Here is a 26,922-nt window from a genome sequence, read left to right on the forward strand (position 1 = left end):
TATTCAAATTTCTCCTAACATGAAATTAAAAAATTGCCTCTACGTTCCCTCATTGTCTCATAAATTGTTGTCTATTAGCCATGTTACTAAGGAACTAAATTGCATAGTTCTAATGCATCCCACTTTCTGTATTTTACAGGACCTCAGGACGGGAACGATCATTGGGCGTGGTACTGAGCGTCAAGGGCTATACTACGTGGATGAAGTGACTCAGCAAGGTACTGTGATGCTTGCTCATGGATCTACGGATAGGGAGGCTTGGTTATGGCACCGGAGATTGGGTCATCCATCCACCGGTTACTTGCATCGTTTGTTTCCTAGTTTATTTCCTTCAAATAAAATGTTGAATTGTGAGACTTGTGTTTTGGCCAAGAGCCATAGACATACTTTTAAATCAAACGATACAAAGGTTGATTTTCCTTTCACTTTAATTCATCTGATGTGTGGGGGCCATCGAAAATTGCGGGAGGGCAAAATTTCCGGTATTTCCTATTGTTTATTGATGACTGCACACGTATGACTTGGATCTACCTCTTAAAAAATAAATCCGAAGTTTTCACAAAATTCACAAGCTTTTGTACCATGGTGAAAAACCAATTCAAGAGAGATATACAAATTCTCAGATCCGACAACGGAGGAGAATTTGTAAATAACTCTATGAAACAATTTTGCCAAGAAAAGGGAATAGTTCATCAGACCTCATGCGCCCACACTCCTGAACAAAATGGAGTTTCTGAAAGAAAAAAATGTTTTTTTGTTAGAAATAACTCGTGCCCTTATGATTGATCACAAGTTCCTCAATATTTCTGGCCAGAAGCTCTTACCACAGCAACCTATCTTGTAAATCGTCTTCCAACTAGAGCCCTCAATTTTAAAACCCCATTGCAAGTGTTATCTAAATTTCATAAACCCCCCTTCTACTCTAGTTCTTGAACCTCGTGTTTTTGGATGTTCTGTCTTTGTCCATATACCCAAGATAGAACGTTCCAAACTCGACCCATGTGCTGAAAAATGTGTATTTGTGGGTTATGGGATCAATCAACAGGGCTATCGGTGTTATAGTCCAAAAAGATGTCATATGTTCACTACTATGAACTGTGACTTTCTTGAAACCGAGTATTTCTACAATACTCAACACACTGGTCAGGGGGAAAAGGAGTATAATGACATAGTGAGTTGGTTGAAGTGGATGCCATCATCTGATATTCTCAATCACAGTACTGAGTCACCATCACAATCCACAACTTCAATGAATAGTATCACCAACAATGATCTTCCCAACCTGACGTCGGAGGTAAGTAACTCTCAAACTCAAGAAAATGTTGATTCTCTCACTAATGATAATGACACAGTGAGTTGGTTGAAGTGGATGCCATCATCTGGTATTCTCAATCACAGTACTGAGTCACCATCACAATCCATAACTTCAATGAATAGTACCACCAACAATGATCTTCCCAACCTGACGTCGGAGGTAAGTAACTCTCAAACTCAAGAAAATGTTGATTCTCTCACTAATGATTCTAATGTTGAAGCTACAGAAAATATTGAATCTCCAGTCTCATCTAACTATGAGGCTGAACAGATTCCATTACCCGATGAACAAGAGAATCCGGTTGAAGTTGAACCATTTGGTTATGTTCTACCTCCAAGAATCAACAGAGGCGTACCTCCAAAAAGATATACCGCTGAGAAGGAAGTTCGGAGTTCAAGATATCCAATGGCAAACATCGCCAAAGGAAACTTATCAAAAGAAGCCCAGGCGTTTAACAAATCTCTATACTCTGAAGAGATTCCAACTTCCATAGAGCAAGCTCTAAACTCTAAACAATGGAGGGAGGCAATGGAAATTTAAATGGATGCACTAAATAAAAACAACACATGGGAAAAATGTGTTCTTCCTCCAGGAAAGAAACCAGTTGGGTGTCGATGGGTCTTTACTATAAAGCACAAGCCGGATGGAACCATTGAAAGATACAAAGCCAGATTGGTGGCAAAGGGATACACTCAAACATACAGAAGTGACTATTCCGAGACGTTTTCTCCTGTTGCTAAAATTGACACGATAAGGGTTCTTTTCTCGATAGCAGCCAACAAAGGATGGCCTCTCCATCAATTTGATGTAAAAAACGCATTCCTTCATGGAGAGCTTCAAGAAGAAGTTTATATGGAAGCCCCTCATGGATTTTCAGATAAAAATTCCAATCCCGAAGAAGTATGCCGTTTGAAGAAATCCTTATGTGGATTAAAACAGTCCCCTCGAGCCTGGTTTGGAAGATTTACTTTAGCCATGAAAAAATATGGTTTTAAAGCAAAGAAATGGAGCTGTGAAATGGAGCTGTGACGTGTTTTAAAGCAAAGTAATTCTGATCATACTTTGTTTCTCAAGCAAAGAAATGGAGCTGTGACGTGTTTAATCATTTATGTTGATGATATGATAATCACTGGCAATGATGAAGAAGAAATTATAAGGTTAAAAACTAATCTGTTTGAGGAATTCGAAATGAAGGATCTGGGAAGGCTTAAATACTTCCTTGGAATCGAAGTATTCAGGTCCAAGTAAGGAATTTTTATTTGCCAAAAGAAATACGTTCTTGATCTACTGGCAGAAACAGGGATGATTGATTGTAAACCTGTAGAGACTCCTATGATAATGAATCAAAAACTCTATATGGAAGAAGAAGCTGAGTTAGCTGAAAAGGAAAAATACCAACGGGTAGTGGGAAAGCTGATCTACTTATCACACACTCGCCCTGACATTGCTTATGCAGTAGGAGTCGTAAGTCAATTCATGCACCAACCACAGGTTTCTCATATGGAAGCGGTATGGAGAATTGTCCGGTATCTCAAAGGAACACCTGGCCATGGAGTTTTGTTCAAAACAAATGGGCACTTAGAAACTCAAGTGTATACTGATGCTGACTGGGCAGGAGATAAAGGGAATCGGAGATCGACATCTGGTTATTTCACTTTCGTCGGTGGAAATCTTGTCACTTGGAGGAGTAAGAAACAAAAGGTGGTAGCTCTTTCAAGTGTTGAAGCAGAATTTCGAGGGATAGCACGAGGTCTGGCAGAGATATTGTGGATACGGAAGCTCCTGACTGAAATTGGGTATCCTCCATCAGAAACTAGCAGAATCATGTGCGACAACAAAGCAGCTATCCAGATTTCAGAAAACCCGGTTCAGCATGATCGTACAAAACATGTCGAGGTGGACAGACACTTCATCAAAGAGAAACTGGAAACGGGAATCATCGAACTCCCATTCGTTCGATCTGAAGATCAACTGGTAGATATTTTAACAAAGGCAGTTAATGGAAAGGTCTTTAATCACTGTCTTAACAAGTTGAGTATTGGAGATCCCACCACTCAACTTGAGGGGGAATGTTGAAATAACAAATAAAGAAAAAAGGAAGTTGGGATCAGCTACATCATGTCCCTAAAATAATTCTTTGACCACCTACAATCAAGATCGGAAGTTTGGGCTGGTTTCTAGGATCTGCTAATTGACAGCAATCCTCTTTATTGTATTTCCATGTTTAGTAAAATGCAAAAGGCTATAAATCCCTGTACATGTACCCATCGAAATATACAGAAAAAATACAAGTATCTATTCATCTTCTTTAGCATTGTCTCTGATTATCATTTTAACACATACAACTTTTGTCAGGAGATTCTACTTGAGGTACCCATTTAGAGAAAACAAAACTTGTGGCCTCAACAATAAATAGCCTTATGAATAAACTCTATCTTCATAGATGTAGGAACCATGTTCTTCTGATTTTTATAACCTGTCTCTTGAACCAACATCTACTATTTTCACATAGTTTGGAATTTCTTAAAAAAAATCTGTTTTAAAAGATAAATAAAAGATTAGTGGAACAGAACCTGAATCTTGATTAACCTAAAGGTCCAACCTTTAGGTAAAAATGATATCTTTTGACATTTGGAAGTCAAAATATGAACATTTAATCAGCTTATTGTGATGATCTCCTTTTTAGCAGCAATAGGGACCTTTAGCCTCATTGTTTTTGATTTCCACTAAACCCACCTCTAGATCTAAAATGAGCTCTAAGGGAAACTCCATTAAGAATTGGTTCCTGTGAGTCCATAAAGAATGTATTAGATAAAAATAAGATATAATCTGCCATTACCTATAGGTGGAACTATAGGGGTGAGAAACATGAGATAGATTTAACTACAATAATGAAAGCACTTTGGATTAATCAATTCCATTTCCATCCTAGACTCATCAGAAAACTTTCCTTCTCATTTTTCATCTCTGATATGGCTTCATCACCGAGCTTGTTATCAAACCCCATAAGACGCAACAATCCTTCAACCTAAAAAAATATATAAAATTGTTTATATACAAAGGGGTACGTTCATTATTCGTTCAAAATCATTTAAATGTGTTTTATTCAAGGTTTAATATTAGATAAATTAAGAAGATATCATTTGTATCTTTTATATTTTTGACATGATTTTTTCAGTATTATGTAATTATTGTAAATGCCTATATATATAAAATATCTCAACCTGTAGTTTTATGAGGTTGATTTTTTCATATTTCACATGGTATCAAGCCAATTCCTAAAACCCTAAAACTATCGCCGTCCTGCCTTCCTCATTCAATCAGTAAACTTTTTTTCTAAGAACATTCCATGGCTTCATCCTCTTCCTCTGACAACTCTCTTAACATGACCACCCTTTTACACATGATGACTATGAAGCTCACTTCAACCAGTTATCTTCTTTGGCGAAATCACATTCCCTATTTTCAATTTTCAGAAACTTTCCGGCCATCTGGACGACACCTCTAACCCACCGCTGGCAACATTATCTGTTAAAGGTAAATTACCCCCAACCCTAAACTCGCCGAGTGGAATGAAACTGACCAAAAAGTTGTGATTCTTCTTCAGTCTTTTCTTTCCGAAGAGGCCGTGACTGAAGTTCTAGGGCTCACAAGTGCACGTCAGATTTGGCTCGCCCTTGAAGTCGCCTATAGTAATGCCTCTATTGAATGTATCCATTCATTGTGCGGCTCTCTTCGCCAACTTACAAAAGGTACGGCTTCAATTATCGACTATTATCGACACTTCAAAGCGATATGCGACCAGCTTGCTGCTACTGGTCAGTGGTGGTAGATTTCGAAAAACAACATTGGTTTCTTTGTGGCTTAGGTCCTTCTTATGAAAGTTTTTCTACTGCCATAAAAAATGCAATTACCGCCCCTTTATTTTCTGATTTAGTTGCAAAGGTAGAGGGTCATGAGCAGTTTCTAAAACCTTTACACGGGACACACACCCCTCCTGCCGCGTTTCAGGCTTAACATAACTGTTCCACTTATAGCCATTATAATTATGGTAGGGGTCGTTCTTCTCGGGGTTCCTATTCTCGAGGTACCTTTAAACATGGTAGGGGTCGTGGCCAGGAGCGAAGGGCTGCCCCCTGTCAATTATGCAACAAAAATGGCCATATTGCATCCTCGTATCCTACTCTACACACTTATGCCTCTCAAGCTTCACCAATCGATGAATCGCTAGCAAAGGCATTTCATGCCCAATGCCATGTTACTACCAACTTTCCTGATTGGACTGTTGATTCTGGGGCAACTAATCATGTGTCTCCAAATTGCGACTATTTAAATTGTTCATCACCATATCAAAGTAACAATCGTGTTTTATTTGGCAATGGTAAGACGCTTCCTATTTCACATACGGGTTCATTTACCATATTTAATATAATTCCATTACATAATATTCTTGTCATTCCAAATCTCACCAAAAAATTACTATCTGTAAGCAAGCTAACCGCGGACCATCCGGTAGATGTTCTATTTTCTCAATCGTTTTTTCATATTCAGGATCGGAAAACGGGAAAAGTGCTAGCTAAAGGAACTTGTGAAGATGGATTGTATGTACTCAAGGATGAACCCCACGCCTTGATTGCTACCGGAATTTCTAGTCGAGCTTCTTATGAATTATGGCATGCTCGTTTAGGGCATGTCTCTTTTGATGTTATTTCACTTTTAAATAGACTGGTGTTTTGTCTCTTACTTTTATATTACCTAAACCGCATGTTTGCGAATCTTGTCAACTTTCTAAAGGACATCTTTTGCCATTTAAACTTAATTTTAAGCGTTCATTACTTCCTTTGGATTTAGTTCATTGTGATTTATGGGGTCCGACACATGTTTGTTCAATAGAAGACTATCGGTATTATGTTTAAATTTGTGGATGATTTTTCCAGGTTTACGTGGTTTTATCCTCTCAAAACGAAAACTGGTTTTTATTATGCTCTTCAAGCATTTATTAACTGTAACAACTCGAGTTTTTCTAAATCAAATTTTATTAGTCATAACTCGACCCGCATTTAAGTTCGAAAATTTTACCAAGAAAATATCACGCTTATCGAGTTAATATTATTAATATATGGTAGTGTAATTAGTTAATATATTAAAAACAACTTTTAAAGATATTCATTATTAACCCAACACTAAACTTTTAACCCTTAATGCTCTATCTAAAAACTCCAAGGACCTTTATGCAATTTTTGTTATTATTATTATTATATCATTATTCCATTTACCCCTTTAACCCAAACCAGTTATCAAGGTCCAAACCCGATAACCATGTGTATTCATAACCAACTCGTATCTTGATCCTTAATTCTCAGATGTTAATCATAACTGATATAGGGAAATCACGTGTAGGGTTAGACGATCCTCTTAACGAGATTAATTAGGAAATTATAGCCAAATTGATTCTAGATATAATATTTACATATCAGCATAAGTCAATTAAACCCTCCTGAGCCCTCTCTATACCAACCTACAATACCCCCATAACAAAATTGATTAACAAAACCTGCAAATACCGTTTCTGATCCTCGTATGGCCGTCCGCTTATTCGTTCAATTAACCCACCAATCTTCATTGTATTAGGTAATTGATTATATGGTTGTATTCGTCTTGATTCATACATCTTTAACTCTAATGTTAATTAAACTCATACTACTGATTGAACAATTCATAAATTAGGGTTCATAGGATTTGTGGATTATATCAAGTTATGTACTTAATATTTTGTTTTTGGTTAACTCACATTAGACACTCTAACGCAGATGGCTGAAAGGTGTGTGCTCATCAACTGAGCCGGCCAGGGGCGCAGGTTCGAGCCTTGGCTAGCCCAGTTTTGTTTCCTTTTTGTTTTAAGGGTTTTAAAAGATAAAATAGTTTAATATAAATAATATTAAATATCACATAAATACTATTTTATTTAACCGACACTTCTAAGTTAACGCTTCTTATTAAATCTCGTCACTAGTTTTCGTACATGCATATATATATATATTATATATATATATATATATATATATTATAGGTATATATTAATAACAAACCATATTTATTATAGAATCCGACACTTTTCACTCACGTTTTTCTCGTCCTTGAACGTCTTTACAAACTCGTCATATATATATTAATTTTTAAAACGATAATATAACAAACATATTAAACACGTTAGATATAGCCTTAGCATTAAAATTTCGTTAACGATTCAAAGTGCATAATTGCTCAAATATTTGTAAATATTTGCTCAAATATTTGTAAATATTTATTTAAAAACGCTTATGTTATAAATAATTAATTATAGTATTATATATTTATCTTACTTAAATGTTATATCTCAATTTATATTTATTCAAATCATTTTATTTAATTGGTATATTTAATTATATTATTTAGATATTTATATAAATGTATTATATTGTGTATCAGTGGTATTTTATAATTAATAAAACAAATAATCATCTTATAAATAAATGATTAACTATAATGTTTGTTTGCATTAATAATAACAATATATTTCCATCTAACAATCAATAACGTTACAATCCCCAACCATAACTCAAATCACATCAAAACTTTTAATCATTTTACATGTTGGCTCATTATTAATTAACTCATATTAATATTATTAGGAATTCTTGGCGGTGTATCCCGAAGGGTTCATCATTCTCACATCATCACTTGTTTTTCGTTCATCCGATCAGGTGAGTATCTCACTCCCTCTTTTAACTCATTTTTAACCGTTTTGGGGACATATGCATTCAATTTATTTTATTACTATATATTACTCAAATTGCAACTGTTGTCACTTGTGTTTAACAATTTATACTTTACTTGTTATGTGCATACTTGCTTTATATGCTTTCGCATTCAGAGAGGTCCAACATAATCTTAGTCTAGTATGATCATACGATCGTCGTAGTGGCCGACGTCCGACGCATTGTCAATGGTTTCATCGACACCTCATTTTTTGGTAACCAATGCCCATTCGCATGGCAGCGGTTTAGCCCTTTCTTTATGGTTTGATTGATTTTATATGCTATGGTTAAATGCTTATCTCACTTGACACGGTTTACTATCTCATTTATTATTATATAAAATCATGAAAATATGGTGTTTTACTCACTCAACCTTGTGTTGACAAAACTATTTTATTTTCAACGCATATGCAGGTCATCATGATGTAGTTGAAGTTAGAAGGTCGTTTAAGGACTTATGCTAGAAGAAATTAAATGAGACAATTATTTTTCTGATTTTGATTTGTGTTTGTTTTATGATATTGTAATGAATAATTGTTTTATTTGAAATTATTAAATAGATATCTAAACTTATAATGTTGCATGATAGTAACCTTGTGAGCTGTGACAATCAGTTCATGCCCCGATATTTCCGCCTTAAGTTGGGGCGTGACATTAACCTTGTTCAAGCTAAGTGTTCAAGAAAAATTAAGGAATTTCAAAGTGATGGCGGCATTTGTGAATCTGTTGGGTTAATATCTATGTGGTTTGTATTTGATTTGGGCTTATATTGTAAACCGAGATCCACTTAGATCTCGGTGGGCTTTTGGGTAGCTTTGGGCCTATGTATTTGATATATATAAACATATTCCTAGGTCATTAGGTAGCCGGTTAAATGTAGACAGACGAGGTAAAGAGAGACGAGTTGTAATCAATTGTGCTTAAGCACCCGACGTTAATAAACGTGTGTTTTGAAGCATTTGTATCTTGTTACTATTATTTGCTTGTCGTGTATCGAATCCACTCGTTTTTAGATTCCGCATAACAATGATCTCACGTGATATCATACTGAAAGATCCGTCTAAGGGACTTACATTTGGTATCAGAGCCTATTGACCTATTCTAGGCTTGGTTGTGATATCGCGGATTCAAGGAGGGTAGTTTGGTGATTATTTTGGTGGCCGTGGTGTTTGTGTTTACGGTGAATCGGAGGTGGAAGGAGGTTATTTGGGTTGAAGATTGAATTAATTTTGGTTCAAATTCAAATCCCATTGATTTCAGGATTCAGTTTGTTACCAAACTTATTTGGTCAAAACTACTTTGGGTGTTGTCACACCCCGACTCAAGGCGGCGGAACATGCTGAGGTGTAACGATTGCCCATAAGCGCATGACACTATTTAAAGCGACAATATTTAACAAACTCATTTAATTTCACAACATCGAAAATGTCACATAACAATATTCAAAGGATAGTCACAACAAAATATAGCAAATCAAATATTGTTCATTTTTGCTAATATCCTAAAGGTCTTGATGATGTTTTCTTCCAACTCCATAATCAACCTAGATTCAAACCTGTAACATTTCATAAAATAAAGTTTATCAACAGAAAGGTTGGTGAACAATTCATAAGTTTGAGTATATAAGTATATAGTAAGAAAAAACCATAAAACTTGTATACGAAACGATAAATAAACGCAATAACTTGGATAAATAGATATCGCTACATATTAGCGACACCTAGCTATAAGGGGATGCCAAATAGTCTAAGGTTTTATAGTTATCGTTAATTGCATTACGTTAACGACACCTTGCTATATGGGGATGCCAAATAGACTAGGATTTTATAGTTCCACCAACCAAAAGCGATAAACACATAGGCATATAATCATAGAACACCAAATCGAGCAATTATTTAAGTAAAGTATACAATAACGTTTGTGGGTTAAGTAAGATTAAAGTATAAAGCATTTAATTGAATAAGTATGAAATGTCACCCCAAAACAAAATATGGAAAACGGGATATGAAAGTACTCACGTTCAAGTAATAAACTTGAAAGATTGGTGATTTGGAGTTTGACCGAGACGAAGGGTTTAACGGACAAGGCCTAAAGGAAAGAAGTCTTATATTAGAAAAGTTGTCTTGGAAACCTTTAAATAAAAATAAATTACAAGAAATGTAAACAATTAAAGTTCAAGGAATTCAATGTAACTATTTAAGAATTTATATTAATAACCCTTTAAAAATGTAAGTTTGCTCGAAACCGGGTTAAAGTATCTAACCTTAATATTTACTCAACCTATGTTAAGTAATAAGGTGGGTAAAACTGTAAGCATGCAAGTCCCTTCAGAATAAAGATACTAAAACGGGTTTTTAACGAGTGTTCAGGTTATTGGTTCGGGTCTTGGTAATTGGTCAAACCCAAAGTCAAATTTCTAAAATAACGAATGTTATGAGATAACTCAATAAAACTTAATAAGACTTAACCAAGTATGTAGTTCTATTGTTTTAGAAGTAACAACGCACGTTAAGCGAGTGTTCGGTTTTGTCGGTCCAAACTTTGTTATGAGATCAAGTTGGATCCAACATTTCCAAGTACTTAAGAAAATAAACAAAATCAGTTTGTAAACTATTTTTAAAGAAATATACAAGTCTTGATAGCTAAAAACACACTTGTGTGTCTTAAGCGAGTAAAAATAGGATTGGTTCGGTTTCCATCTCACAACAAGTTCATAGATGGTTTCCACATGCCAAAATATAAAGGAACTTTTATAATAATGTACAAATGAAAATACTTAAGTTTTACAACCAAAAAGTTAACAATAAAGCCTATAAACAAAAGTTCGGTTTATGGTCTAGAGCTATTTACGGTTAAACCGAAGCATAGACTTTTAGAACCCATAACCATGGAACTTGTAAACATGACAAACAAACTGAAATGAGTAGAAGTTAAGCATGGTTAGTATGTATAAACAAGTTATATAAGTATATATATATCAAGGACACGAAGTCCTCCATGAAGCCTTGCCTTACAAGGTCCGAAACCTCACTGACCGGAATCGGAGAAGTAACTACCAAAGGTAAAAACGAGTATTATATATATATATATGTTGTACTACTATAATCAAGTATTAATAAGACTACATAAGCTAATTAGAATGAAAGGTTTAACTCAGTTTGACTTTTGGAAGTCAAACCTTCAAGAACACTAAGAAAATAACCTTAAGATCTTTGTATTTGGGAGAGAATTTGGAGATGTAGCAGGGGAAAATGAAGGAAAATGGTGGTGTATATATAGGGTAAGTTGAAATGGTTAAGTATAAAGTGTTTTGCATGAAAATGGGGTGGTTTAAGTCACATGTTTGCTCAAAAACTAACAAAAACGAGCTGCTGGTCTGCACGTGGTCGCGCCACGCGATGGGTTAGGGTGTCCCCCATCGCGTATCGCGATGGGGTGTATGCCAGATTGTTCCAAATTTTCAAAAATGAAAGTTTTGGCCCCCGAAGTTCGTTTTAAGTGATTTTTACGCGTTTTAAGGACCGAAATGAATGTTTTCAAGACCCAACAAGTGTAAAACAATATTGTAACGTAAAACCCATCACTTTGATTATAACATGAGCTTCGGTTTACTAAACGGGTCGGTTTACATAATAAAAGATTACAAAACGAATACAAATCGAGACCCGAAACTAACGAATGTCACAGGTGTTTTCTGCGGTGTTTAATCGTTCTCGGGGCGTTTTTGATTGTTTTTGGGCATTACTTGATTTTTTTCGGGATCATTTAAGGGTATTCGGCCAAATTTCTGGGTTCTCGGTGGATTTCACTAGTTCGCGGTCAAAATTTTTGGTTCTTGGTCAAATTCTTGAGATCTTGGTTAGGTTCTCGGATTCTCGATTAGGTAACGTTTGTTGTTCTTGGCTGGGACTATAATTGGGCCTGTTCTTTTGGGCCTTAGTGTAACTGGACTTATAATTGGACTGTTGATTTGGACCATCACATTGGTTTTTCATTTAAAATGGACCAATTAACTAATACTTCATCAAATGTTGCTATGCATCAAGAATTGGACTCTATCATGGGAACTACTACTCGTGTACCCCGTTTATTGTCTCATGAGGGGTTTGCCGAGTGGAAGTTTAGGTTTAAAAAATATGTGAAAATGAAAGATACAAAGATTTGGAGGTGCATTGTTCGGGGTCCTCAAGCTATCACTTATCAACGAGAAAATTCTGATGAGGTGGTCGTGAATCCTGTCGAGTTGTATGTCAACGATGATTTTAAGAAGATTGAAGAGGATGAAAAGACTCTAGCTACCTTAACTATGGCACTTTCACCTGTAATTTCCTTGGGATTTAAAGAATTACAGTCTGCTAAGGCTCTATGGGAAGCCCTTATTGAAGTATATGAGGGAAATGAGGACATGAGAAGAAGCCGACAAGACCTCTTATGACAAAAAATCAACATGTTCAATCACGTTCTGGGAGAGTCTTTGGAAACACAACTGCATAGATTTATATCTCTAGTCAATAGAATGCGATCCACAAACATAAACTTGACCGCTGCTGAGACAAATAATAAACTGGTCAATTCCCCGCCACCAAGCTGAGATATGAATGTTTTGGTGATTAAGAAGACAAAGGATCTTGCCAGGCTAACTTTATAAGAAGTAATGGCAATCATTAAATCATGTGACATGGATGACAAGCAGCGTGCCATAAATCATGCCAATTCCTATATTGCGGCCGGCTACAGTATAGCTTCCAATAATGCACTCATTTCACAAGACAACTTTTCTATGTTTAAATCTTCTCAGGGTCAGTACACTCAGCTACAATAGTCTCAGAATAATTTTTTGATGTTTAAGTCTGCTAAGGTCAATTCACTCAGGCACCACCACAGCCAACTCCCGTGTTCTTTCCTCAACCTGTTCAACAACCTGCTTTTGCCACTAAGCCCTAGCCAAATGCCGCATCCTCTAGCCAGTCTCCTAATCAGATTCCCACCATCTCAACGGAGACTCAAGAAAACATCGCCTTGATGGCAGGGTTCATGAATTGCTACAATGCCTTTCTTGCTGGAGATCTGGTTCAACCAGTTCTAGCTGCTGAGTTGGATCAAATCCATCCTGATGATGTGGAGGAAATGGATATCTATTGGCAAATAGCCATGGCGGTGTTTCGTGCGATGAAATTTACCAAGAGAACATGCACAAACAATTGGAATGTGCCAGCTAACTAGAAGGTGGGATGTAACAAAGACACGTTGTGGTGCTACAACTGTCACGAGCTGGGTCACTTTGCTCTTGAATGGACTAATCCAACTAAGGAAGGAAAAAGAGAAAGGGCTCTAGTTCTGGTGAGCAATGCAAGATGAGAAAATACAGTTGGTTCTAATGTAAGTGAGCGGGGATTGGTAGCTCAACAGTTCTCTTGGAATGATCAGATGATAGCTCTCAACATTAGCAATCAGACTGCCAACTTTGCCAGGATTGATGTTGCTGAAGAAGAGAACGATGCTGAGGAACAAGTTAAGGATCTTCAATTTGCATCATGGCTTTAACTTCTTCCAGCTCATCCGAGGTAAGTTATGAATTATGTTCTCAATCTTGTGTTAATAAAGTAGATTTATATAAATCCCACAATAGTAACTTGATTAGAAAAATGGTGGGAATAAAACGTGAGAACTTCACTCTTAAAAAATTCAAAAAATCTTTAAAAGAAAAACAAGAGGCACAACAAAAGGATTTTTCTAAACTTCAATCCGACTTTAGCATAAAATTTTGTCACAACTTAGATGCTAAACAGAAAATTGCTGATTTGACCGCTGAATTAGAAGCTTCTAAGTTGGAGATTGCTAAGTTGACTAAAAAATTTGAAAATGTTGAATTCAATTTTAAGAAATTCGATGTCTCTAGTGCCGTTGTTGAGTCCATGATTGAAAACAATTAAAATGGAAAGAAACCAAGGGTAAGGGTATTGGGTACAGTGTGGTCCCCCCTCCTTATAATGATAACTACACTGGTCTTCCTCTTACCAAATAAGAGGAAGAAATGGAAAAGTTTATGCAGTATGGTTAGCCAACTGAAAATGGCAAAGGTGCACTTGGCTCAGTATATGCTACTGAATCAACCTCAAGGGTGAATGATACTAATGTGTTTACTTCATGTGCTAATGAAGTAATTGTTGAGGATTGGACTGATGAGGATGATAATATACCTGTTTTGAACAATAAAGACATTAATTCTAATGTTCATTTAAATTTTCCTGTTTTGAATTCTGTTACTTCAACTGTTTGTGTGGGCTATGTTTTTAAGAGCAAAGACAATTTTGTGGTTGATTCTTCCAAAAATTTTAAATCTGGTGGTGTATTTTTGAATGAAGTTGATAACACTAATATTCTGGGAAACATTCGCCACCTAAGTTTGTCAAAGAAGGAAGTTCATGTGTTCACAATTGTGATAAATCAAGTGATAATTCAAGTGTCAGGTACAAAGCGAGACAAACTAGCTCACACAACATACCAAGACCAGGAATAGACCCTAGTGAATTTTATGTTAAACGTCAAACATGTTTTAACTGTGGTATTTGTTAAGTCAAATAAATTTGACTATGAGGATATGTTATTCTTATTGACAGATCTGGATCTATTATCCTCCTGAAGGGCTCCAGAACTGTAATAGGATCGAGGATCCTCAGGTGTTGGTATTATTAACGATTATTTCTTGTATGTAGGCTGATATTTATCAAGTGCAACGGCTCTAAGACTTAGTCCACCATCTATTTCACTTTTGGACTTCAACGGCACGTGGTCAAAAGGCACGAAGGAAGAGAGTGGAGAAATGGCGGATTTATAGGGCTAGTTAGTTAGTTGTTGAATTTTTCTTTTTCTTTATAAACCGAGTCTATGATCAACTCTAGGTGACACAGTTACACTCTCACACTTTAGCTGATAGCTCTCTGTAATCACATTCACTTAGCATTATTGTACTCGTTGATCATAAACTCCACCCATTGTAACCCTTTTTGTGTTATTAATAAAGTGGTGATAGACAACTGTCGTCACCCGGGGTTTTTTTCCTTTTATCTAAACAAGATCAAAGGGTTTTTCTCACAACAAATCACGGTGTTCATCTCTATTTCGTTCATATATTCGCTGTTATCATTTTAGCACTAAACCTCACATAACAGATTTGGATACATTATCCTTAGCAGATTTTTGTCCAAAACAATTTGGCGCCCACCGTGGGGCAATTGGTGCTATAATCCAGATTATTTCCTATTAATTTTCAACCTTTCATACCCATATCACTATCAATGGCCTCTCAATCAACCTCTGCTTCATCAACCATGCCGTCTTCGTTTCCTCTCGCATCAAGAACTTTGCCGCCGATGCCTACGCCAATTACGGGAGCACCACGGGCTACTGCTGCTAGAAACAAGACGCAACTACCAGTCTTCCAGAGCTCGAAAACCACTGCTGCTGCTTCGGTAGTTAATACTAACAATGATATTTCCTCTATGTTTTCACAGGTTAAGGCTTACATGGAGCAGCAGAACAAGACCAACCAGAGGATCCTTCTGGAGATAGAGGATCTCAAGAAGACTAAGAGGCCTGTGGGGGATCAGACTCCCTTGATGACTAGGATGCTGGATTTCACCACTTCAGGATCCTTGGCTCAATTCACGCAAGGATCATCTATCCTCCAACAGGGATCCATGGGTCAACCAACTCAAGGATCCCCGATCTTTCACCCAGGATCATCCATCCTTAACCAGGGATCCATGGGTCAACAGGTTCAGGGATCCTCAACTTTTCAACAAGGATCATCTATTCTTCACCAGGGGTCCATGGGTCAACCGGATCAAGGATCCTCAACCTTTCAACAAGGACCATTGATCCTTCAACCTGGATCCTCCAGATCATATCTTCTAGGATCCTTTAACTCTCAACCACTAGGATCCTTCGTCCATAATCAAGGATGACAGGTCCGAGCCCCGGTGCGGAAGCGTGAAAATAGTCGTTATTAAACAACGGTGTGGAGCTCGTATCTAGGGTTAGGATCGAATCTAACTCGTATTCACTCTTGAAAGATGTCTGGACGGATGAGGTGTATTGGAGAGAGCCTGATTTGATTAACAATCAACAATAAAGTAGGATGAACAATTGTAATCAAAACACAAAAGATAGAAATGGTAGTATGATTAATATTAGCCGAATGATTCACACAAAGATGAAACACTCATACATACATTCATAGATACAATCGATTAAGAAATATCAGCCGCCACCAGGAGAGCTCATCCTGGAGGCGGAGACTCTCTCAAAGGGATAAAACCCTAAATCTCACACATACACAATACAGTTACTCATACTAGACAAATGAATAAAAACATCTATTTATACTAGTCTAGCATGACTTGGTCTTCAAGCCATCCACCCTTGGTTGAGACCAAAATAATATATTTTTCACCCACAAATTAATTCGATGCATCGGTCTAAAATATAAGTCCCAACAATCTCCCCCTTAGATCGATGCCATTGAATTTCTTCCATGATCATCTCATAACTCGTTGTCTTTCATTGAAATTCTCCCCCTCACGTTAAGCTTCTCCCATTTTTCATTTCGAATCATCACTCTTATATCACTTTTGGATATAGTTGTATGGGCGTATGAACGAGGCTTTGAACTTCAAAGATCAACTTCAAGTAATAAGGTCATCACAAAAAGAAATAAACTCATTGTGATCATCAAATAATCTTCCATTCTTCAAATCTGTTTCTTCCCCTGTAAATTATCTTCAAACCATTCTCTGAATTAAGATATCATTCAAGTTCAACCATAACCCGTTCTTGACTGTTCAAGTGACTATTTCATAGGAGGTTGAACTCTACTGATCATCCTTTCAACATTGTTGCATGAGATGACTCTATCTTCTCATCCGTACTAGGAAATCTGAAAACTGACAAACGATGAAACATCTTTGAAAAACCTTGGATTATTAATCTTGATCAACTTTTCCTTAACTCGAGTCTTTTACTTGATTTGAAGCAAGCCATTTGCAATGAAATTCAAAGATTTTTACTCCCCCAATTTCGTTGCAATTGTCTTTAATAAATGTGTCTGTCCTTAGGCCTCTCTTCTTCCGTAGGCGGAGTGCCCTAAAACATTCTATTTATAGGCATGCCAACCTAGGACAGCTGTTATTCCTTCTAGAAACCCCAAACATACATACATATTCAAATTACATAATTAGAAAATATTCTAAGTGTAAAACAAGTCTTCCGGGTAGGCTCTGGATAAGTAAACTTCTCCGAGTAGACTATGTGCTCTGCCTGCCTTAGACTTGGTAACATAGAAGTGTGCTCGGGATCAGTTTCCGGGTAGACTTTACTTGAAGAGTATTTTACCAAGTAAAATACTCACTGGGTAGACTTCAGTCTTCTTGACTTTGCCAGACTTTGCCCGACAAACCCTTACGAGCAACCTTGTTCTTCGATGGTCCATTCAACTCCTTGCTATACAATAACTTATTAGCAAAGTGTACTCGGCAGTACTGTTCCTTGCTTGAGTTGATCCTTTCCCGATGTTACTTAGAGATATTCCATTCATACATCAAGCTTGCTCGGACCATAATTATTAAAGAATACCTTGCCCGGTCTTCCAATCACTTGGCCTTATGGACTTGGTTAGCCAAAGGCTTACTCGGAAGAGAACCTTACTTGACTATGAAGAACAGACTGGCTTGATAAAGTGAACCTTGCTCGGATTTACATAAACTAGTGAACCTTGCCAGGCAATGCACTAATTTGCAAACCTTGCTCAGATATCCACTAAAGAAGACTACTAGAAGTAAACCTTGCCCGATAGACAAAATATCGTACCCGGCTAAGTAAAAGCTTGCTCGGAAGTCTAAGGTGTACCCGGATCCATACTTAGCGAATTCTGAGGAGGTTGAGAAGATTCCAATCTTCCATGTACTTCATTTTGGTCAAATCTTTAACTCAACAATCTCCCCCTTAGGTCAGTTTCTTGACCCAACAATCTCCCCCTAGATTGGAACACCTCAGCTGACCCAAAACATTTCTACAATTACTTACATTTAGTCAAAATACACATCAAATCAAAAGTCAAATTACATAATCAAATAACATAAACATATTACATAATCAAAAGCTGTCCGAAGACATTACATATTAAAGCCTAAGCTAAAAATTCTTCAATTTAGCCAGAGATGCTTGTTTAGGCATGGAAAGTCCATTTTTCTTGCTCTCTCAAGAATCTTAGCAACTTTGATTGCTTAGCACTTGTAGGCCTTTGCCTTTCATTATAATCAGAGAGATGCAGTGCTGCAAGCACAGTCAATTGCCATAGATTGAATTTTCTGAAGTCATTTTTAGAGAAGATCTTCACAATCTCTCCATTTTCCATCATAACATTCAGATGTTCAGTCCTGGAGTCATAGAATACTCCACTTGGCATAACATTGTGGTTGACTGAAGGGTTTTTTTGGCTTTTACTGCAACCTTGACAAAGGGTTTATCCATCTTCAAGTGCATCTGCTTTGGTTTTTCTTGAGTAGTCACAGAAATCTTCCTTTTCTTTGTACTGTTCTGTTTTGAGAGCAAGGATGTTGTCTGTTTGCAGAATTCCTCTACTTTGGATTTCCCCTTCATTGTCATCCTTGATAGATCAACCATCTTTTTGGATATTCCTTTGTTCTTACCAACTAGAGACTGAGCAGTTCCCTTCTTCTTGTTCAACTGTTGTCCTTTCATTTTCTTGAAGTTGCTCAAAATCTCTTTTCTTGTCATGATTTTTACTGAATCAAAGGGAATTCCATTTTCAACCAAAAATTTTGGTTTTCCACCATACTTGCACAAGAGCTTTTGAACTTCCATTTCTTGTTCCAAATCATCTTTCAATTTCAAATCTTTCACTTCATTGTCTTGAACAATCTTTTCTTCACTCAGTGTTTTTGAAATTTTATCAATAACAGTGTCTAGTTTCTCTTTCACTTCCGTCTCTGGTTCTTCTTGTTTAATCAACTTGAGCAGAGATACTAGCACACCATTTGGAATTTCTTCATCATTTAAACAGTTTCCAATCAATTCTTGTAGGACTTCCTTCTTATCTTCATAGTTTGATTCATCCCTTACCCTTTTATTGTCTTCAAACTGCTTCATCAAACTCTCTTGATCTTCAAACTCTTTGTCAGTTAGCCTTTAAATTAGAAGTTCTCTATCATAAATTTCTGTCATTCTTTACATATAGACTCTTTTGGCTTCTAATTTTTATTCATCCATAACTGAGACCATTTATTTTCTTGAAAATTGATAGTGAGTTTCATCATCTTCTTGAGCAATTTCTTTTCCTTTTAGTTTCTTTCTTTCCTCAAGATCTTTCCTTTCATCTTCTGGAACATTGTCAGCTTCATCATCTGAGCTGTTCTTTTCATAAATTGAGAGAAGCTTCAGCGAATTCTCCCCCTGATTCAGTGATTTCTCCCCCTGTTTTGGGGCAGCTGAGATCTTCTCAACCTCAGAAAATACGGTTTGAACTTTCTGTAATGCCATCTTTAGCTCTTCAGAGAGATGATGTTTGTCAGAATTGGAATTGCTCTTAGTTTGATCCATTGTTGATTTCCTATTAATCGATGAACACACAACTGTCAGTTAGATTTATAAATAAGTGTATTTAAAAGACAAATAAAGATTAAGACATAAACAATATTTCTTTTTCAAACCGTTGTCTTGAGTGTTATTGAAATCTGCACAAAACAGAAAAGTGAGTTACTCTTGAAATGTGAAGTTTCAATTTTGAACAACATATGCAGGACTCCTTTTAATGAGAGTTGAGACAAATGTAAAGTACATCACTGCAAATTTTGGTAGAAAACCTGTAGATAAAGCTCTTTTGATTCTACCCTTTTCTTTTACATGCCAGGTAAAGTGAGAGACTTAAAAATGTTTTGTCTTTTAGCTCATAAGTTCCTTATCTACTTAAGGAATGTTTGCTTTGGAATATGTCCAGAAATGGTAAAGTCTTTAAAGTTAAAGTAATTCTTGAAATAAAGTTAAGTAAAATGAAGGAAGTCAACCTGAAATACCTGATTTTTTGAGAAATTAATCACAAGGCAAATAATCAAGTATTTAGCATCAAATAAACATCCTTACTAGGAATCAATCAAGACACCCATATAGATTTCTCAAATTCAAATTAAAAACTTATCTAGCATAAACCCTAATTAAATAAGAATCATAATCAATCAAACATACTAAAAACGTATTCAATCAAGCATACTTGAAAACATAGTGTGCCCGAGCAACCATTCAAGAGAATAGTGTGCCCGAACACCTTTCTAATGCAAAGTATACCCGAATAACCTTCATATAGTACAAAGTGTGATCGGAAAAGGATTTCTAGCAGACAGTGTACTCGGAAAGTTAAGTTTTGAAATTACCAAGTATATTGAGGGAACAAAAGTATACCCGAAATATAAAGTGTGCCCGGAAGACAAAGTTTGCCCGAAAACACTTGTAATTTCAAAGAAATCATAAACACACATATCACAGAGAATGCTCGGAATGAAATTAAAGCACATAAACATTTAAGTGTGCTATGGTCTAAAATTTCAAAGAGCTTGCCCGAAAATCCTATGTTAGCACTGAGCTTGTTAGGATAAAAACATTCGATCATCAGGTATGCCCTTACTCGAGGGAATTTCAACATGTCAAACCATACCCGAAAATGACAAACTTAAATAATAATATCTAAGTGTGCCTGGAAAGATTAACAAACCTTCCCTAACAACATATTCACATAAATCACAAAGCTTACTCAGTGTACTAACTTAAGTACACAAAGTTTGCTTGAACTCACAATCAGCATATAAAATGCAAAGCTTGCCCGAAACAAGAATGTCTTGTTAAAAGCTAGCTATACCACATAATCATCTCAAGACTTCAAGCTTGCTCGGGAAATGAGTACAACAGTGTACTCTACCCGGAAAGTGTAAACACTTCAAAGCATGCCCGAAAATCATAAACTTAGTCAAAAATGACTAAGCTTGCCAGGAAAGGTCATAAATCATCAAACCTTACCCGAAGTAACATATTCAAACATATTCATCTGTTTTGTGCCCGGAAAGGTTATAAAACATCAAACCTTACCCGAACTTACATATTCAGCCAATTAAAGGCAAAATGCAACACTTTTAACTTAAACCACTTGTCAAATTTTTCATTAAAGATCATAGTTTAAGAGCAAATGGTGCATTTAGAGATCAAATTTCAGTTATATTTCTCTTTAAAACTGTTTCTTCCATTTTCTGAAAAGATCTCAAGAATGGGATCATATTGACTAAGTAGCTTTCTCAATACTTCATTTTCAGCATTATTATGACAACATAGATAGGTTAACAGCAGGTATAAACTTAGCATGAATTTCATTTCTTTGGTGATATTATTAAGGTTCAATTTAAGAATAATGCATTAATGGTCAAAACTGTGCTATGATGCCTCATATCTCTTCTCAAAGCTTATTTGGCTTTCCCAGATCACCCCAATTTGACTCCAACCTCCTGTATTTGGTCAAAAATTGTATTTGTATGACAGAACTTATTGTATTTTTGTATTTTTTGAGATTCGAACATATATAGAGGTTGAACGTTGGACTTACTGTTAATAACATGCCTTTCATTCAAGATGAGACAGATTATGTCAACATCTTTGTAGTTCTTAGTTGTAACCCTCTTGTTTGATAAAATATTTAAAACACTTATCAACTTTTGGTTGATTTATTCATACTTCCCCTTGTTTTTGATATTTTCTCAAATTTTCTTAAACTTTGTTCTTTGTCATATTTAAAGATGCTTCATTTTTGGTTGACCAAATAACAACAGGCTCGTGTATGACTGGGTAATCACTTTTCTGCCTATCATTCAGAGAGATTTATCTTGAGACATGCAAAGACAACTATGTATCTCCACATAAAGATTAGCATATTCATTATGTTTATATCACCTTAGATTTTACATCATCATGGGAAAGCAACCATACATGTTAATGACTATACTAAGGTCCTTTTAGCCTATTAAATCCATATGATTGGCTAAGCAGTAAATGTACTATCATTTCCCATATAAAAAAAAAGTTTAATATTCTATCACCCCAATATCTCTTTATTGTCAGGTTAATAGCTATCCTGTTTGACCAACAGTGGTCAACCGGACCAAACATACATGTGAATATATGTCCTTTCAAAGTCAGAGCTATTGACATAATTTTAAGTGAATGAATAAGAAACAAGTCATAATTGCCCCAAATGCATTCAGTTTTCAAGTCAATGGCTATTCTTTGAATCTATAGTGATTTAAGGACCAAACATACACAAGTTTTGATCAAAATAGAGTATTTATGTAAAATTCATTGGAAAATTTTCATTTCATCATTTAATTATGACATAAAACACATTTTGACACAAACAGTTGTAACATATTCAAATCTTAATCAAACATGAAATCATCATGACAAGTAGACAGTACTAACAATCAAATTCCAACTTATCTTAATAACATCAGAAGATCAGATAAAGCACATATTCAAGCAATTAAACAATGATATCAGATAAGCTTACATCAACAAGTAATTCATAACAAGAACACTTATCCTGACATCACAAATGCACATTAACTGATAAACATGCAAACATATAAATCCATTCAATCATGTCAAATTTTTCACATATAATTAGTCAAAGCACATAACAGTTAACATATTTAGTAGCATACTCAAGTAACATAATTAAGCAACATAATCAAGCATATTCACTAAACATTCAATATGTGTAATCTCTAACAACATAATAAGTTAACACAGAGAGACACACAGCTAGGCACGCCTCCTTAATCATTAGAGTTGATCATTCCCAGGGATTTCAAAAGAAAGTTAAACCTGGTTCTATCAAGTGGTTTGGTGAATAGGTCAGCCAAATTGTCACTTGTATCAACTCTTTGCATTTCAATCAAACCTTTTTCACTGCAATATCTGATGAAGTGATGTCTGATTTCAATGTGCTTAGTTTTAGTATGTTGAACTGGATTCTTAACAGTAAAATATGCAGTAGTATTGTCAATAAGAATAGGGGTGTTCAGATGATTCAAACCATAGTCCAACATCTGATTTTGAATCCATAGAACTTGTGCATAGCAGGCAGATGCAGCAACATATTCAGCTTCTGCAGTAGAGATTGAGACAGTAGTCTGCTTTTTGCATTGCCATGACACTAGCCTTTCACCCAAAAATTGACATCCTCCTGAGGTTGACTTTCTGCTCATGTTACAACCATCATAATCACTTCCTGTAAAAGCAATCAGATCAAAAGCTTGGTTCTTTGGATACCAAATCCCTAAGTCTGGTCTTCCCTTCAAATATCCGAATATTCTTTTAACAACATTCATGTGGGAGACTTTTGGACTTGATTGGAATCTTGCACACACACATACAGCAAACATGATATCTGGTCTTGTTGCAGTCAGATACATCATAGATCCAATTTTGGCTCTATATTCATGTTCATCTACAGGCTCCCCCTTTTCATCTGCAATCATCTTTTCTTTGGTGTCCAATGGAGTTGAAGCAGTCTTGTACTTATGACAGTTGAACTTGTTCAAGATGTCCTGCACACATTTGTTTTGGTGAATGAAGATCCCTTCAGCTTTCTGTTGAACTTGCAATCCAAGAAAGAAGTTCATTTCACCCATAAAACTCATGCTGTATTTGGACTTCATTACCCCTTCAAACTCCATGCACATTTGTTCATTTGTAGATCCAAAGATGATGTCATCCACATACACTTGTAACAGAAGCAAGTCTGATTCCTTTCTTTTGTAGAAGAGTGTCTTGTCAATGGCTCCTCTTTTGAACCCATTTTCAAGAAGATGATTTGACAGCTCATCATACCATGCTCTAGGAGCCTGATGCAATCCATAAAGGGCTTTGTTTAGCTTATACACCCTGTTTGGATACATTGGATCCTCAAAACCTGGAGGTTGAGCTACATAAACCTCTTCGTCAATCTTTCCATTTAGAAATGCAGACTTAACATCAAGCTGGAACATTTTAATGTTCTTTGAGGCAGCATATGCAAGAAAAATCCTGATAGTTTCAAGTCTTGCAACAGGAGCAAAGACTTCCTCAAAGTCTATTCCTTCTTCTTGAAGACATCCCAGTGCTACAAGTCTAGCTTTGTTCTTAATCACCAAACCCCTTTCATCCCTTTTGTTTCTAAAAACCCATTTGGTTCCTATTGCATATCTGTCTATTGGCCTATCAACAAGATCCCACACATGTAGGTCTCTGAACTGTGCCAGTTCCTCTTGCATTGCTTCTACCCAACTATTGTCTTTTAGTGCTTGAGCAATGTTCTTTGGCTCTATTTGGGATAAAAAGCAGGAGTAAAGACAGATGTTTGCAATTTCAGAATGACTTCTTGTAACTCTTTCATATAAATCACCAATGATGTTTTCAGAAGGATGATTCTTTTTCACATAAGGAGTTTGTATAATCATATTTTTAGACAAATTTGTGTCCAGATTTGTTTCATTGACCTCTGGTTCTTCAATGATCAAATCAGCTTCTGCATCATGAAATTCTGGTGCTTCATCATTATGTTATCCTGAAGTAGATGCACCATTGTTTTCTAAGTTCAATCTTTGAAATAGATCTTGAAATCTTGATGTAGATGTAGCTTCTTCTCCACTTGCTTGGTTGCTTGTGTCACCCTCATTCTGAACTTGATCATTCTGTACATCTTGATTGTCTTGATTGTTCTCAGTATGATCATGTTCAACATTGTGATTGTATTCTTGATCAGGTTCACCAATATCACATGTGGAATTCTTCACAAAAGTATACTCCTTTTCTTTTCTAGCAACCTTTTTCCATAATTCTTCCAAGTCCACTGATTTCTTCTTTTTCTCTTCAATTTCACTGGTCTTGTAGAAAGATTCATCAAAGTCTTCAGGATAAATCTTGAAAGACCTTATTAACTTTTCATGATCAAACAGCCATGCTGCACCATCAACTGTATTGAATTGATTCTCATTAAAGATGATGTCAGATGATTCTATAACACTCAAATGGTCTTTCACATATACTCTGTAAGCTTTTGAGTGTGTAGAATATCCAACAAAGAAACAGTCTAGAGATTTTGTTTGAAACTTGTTCAAATAGTCCCTTGTGTTCAGAAGAAAACATTTGCATCCAAAGGGCTTGAAAAACTTAATGCAAGGCTTTCTGTTGTGAAATATTCATATGGAGTTTTGTTATGCCTTTTGTTGACAAGTACCCTGTTCTGAACATAGCAGGCTGTATTTATGGCTTCAGCCCAAAAAGTGACAGGCAAATTTGCATCAGCTAACATGGTTCTTGCAGCTTCAATCAAGGTTCTATTTCTTCTTTCGGCTACACCATTTTGTTCAGGAGTTCTAGGAGCTGAGAATTGTTGTAGTATACCCTTTTCTGCACAGAACTCTTACATAACTCCATTCTTGAACTCAGTGCCATTGTCACTTCTCATCATCTTGACTTTCTTATTCAACTTGTTCTCAATCATTGTTACACAACCTTTAATCAACTCTGCAGTCTCATCCTTGGTACTTAGGAAATAAACCCAAGTGTATCTTGAATAGTCATCAATGATCACAAGACAATATCTTTTCTTCCCTATACTTGGTACACTTACAGGACCAAAAAGATCCATGTGAAGTAATTCAAGTACTTGATCAATTGAGTTGATGAGCTTTGGCTTATGAGTAGATTTGTGTTGTTTTCCTTTTTGGCATGAACTATAGTGATCTTCCAATTTGAATTCTCTTGTGGGTAAGCCTATGACATGCTCACCTTTAACAAGTCAGTTCATGTTCTTCAAGTTCACATGACACAGTTTCCTATGCCACAGTTTTGACTCATTTTCAGTGGCTTTGGAAACTAAACATGCACCTCCTCTAGAAATCGCATCTTTCATATTCAATTCATACAAGTTACCATTTCTTGGTGCCATCATCATAATCATTTCATGTGGAATCACAAACTCAGGTTTTAGAATGAAACAGTGTGAATCATCAAAACTGACTTTGTATCCCTTATCACACATTTGTGATATACTCAGCAGATTGTACTGAAGACCTTCAACATGAAATACATTATCAAATGAGACTTTCCCATTAGTTAAGATTCCTTTTCCAACAATCTTTCCACCATTCTCATCACTCCCAAAAGCTATTGGACCTTCATACTTTTCTTCATAATTGACAAGAGATCTCTTGTCACATGTCATGTGCCTAGAACATCCACTATCCATGTACCATATGTCATTCAGAGGAGTGGACTGTTCCTACACATACAAAGAAAGTTTGATTAGTTGTGTGATGAAGTGCAAGCCTTATCAACTTGCAGCTCATCAGATTCAGTTTCAGACACAGCTTGGGAAGTGAGTGTAGTTGGTTCCGGATCTTCATGAGTGATTTTTAGATTGTCTGAATTGTCTGTTTCATAACCACACTCTCTTGGAGTTTTAACTAGTGATGTTGAGTTCTGGTACTCAGCTGAGTCAGTGTCACACTCTTTTATCACATAGTCCTTCTTTTCAGAGTAGTCTCTTACATCAGCAACTATCTCAACCTTAATCTCGGGCTTAGGTTTCCAAAGAAAACCTTGTGGTTCATATCCATACTTTAACAAAAACTTCTCATCGCCAGTGAGTTCTGTTGGTTTCCTTTTAGATACCACATGTCTTTTTGTATTCTCACTGCTTGATGATCTTTG

The 26,922-nt window shown here is 36.1% G+C and overlaps 1 pseudogene; it reads left to right on the top strand.

Annotated features, from left to right (window-relative positions):
- The first annotated feature begins 2,653 nt into the window (after positions 1 to 2,653).
- LOC143593630 (secreted RxLR effector protein 161 pseudogene) lies at positions 2,654 to 3,391 on the top strand (annotated as a pseudogene).
- The last annotated feature ends 23,531 nt before the right edge of the window (positions 3,392 to 26,922 follow it).

The sequence above is a fragment of the Bidens hawaiensis genome, unplaced genomic scaffold (genome assembly GCF_021521415.1).
Source record: "Bidens hawaiensis isolate Kalapana, Puna unplaced genomic scaffold, B.hawaiensis_p1.1 tig00042419_1, whole genome shotgun sequence".
In the NCBI taxonomy this organism is placed as follows: Eukaryota; Viridiplantae; Streptophyta; class Magnoliopsida; order Asterales; family Asteraceae; genus Bidens; species Bidens hawaiensis.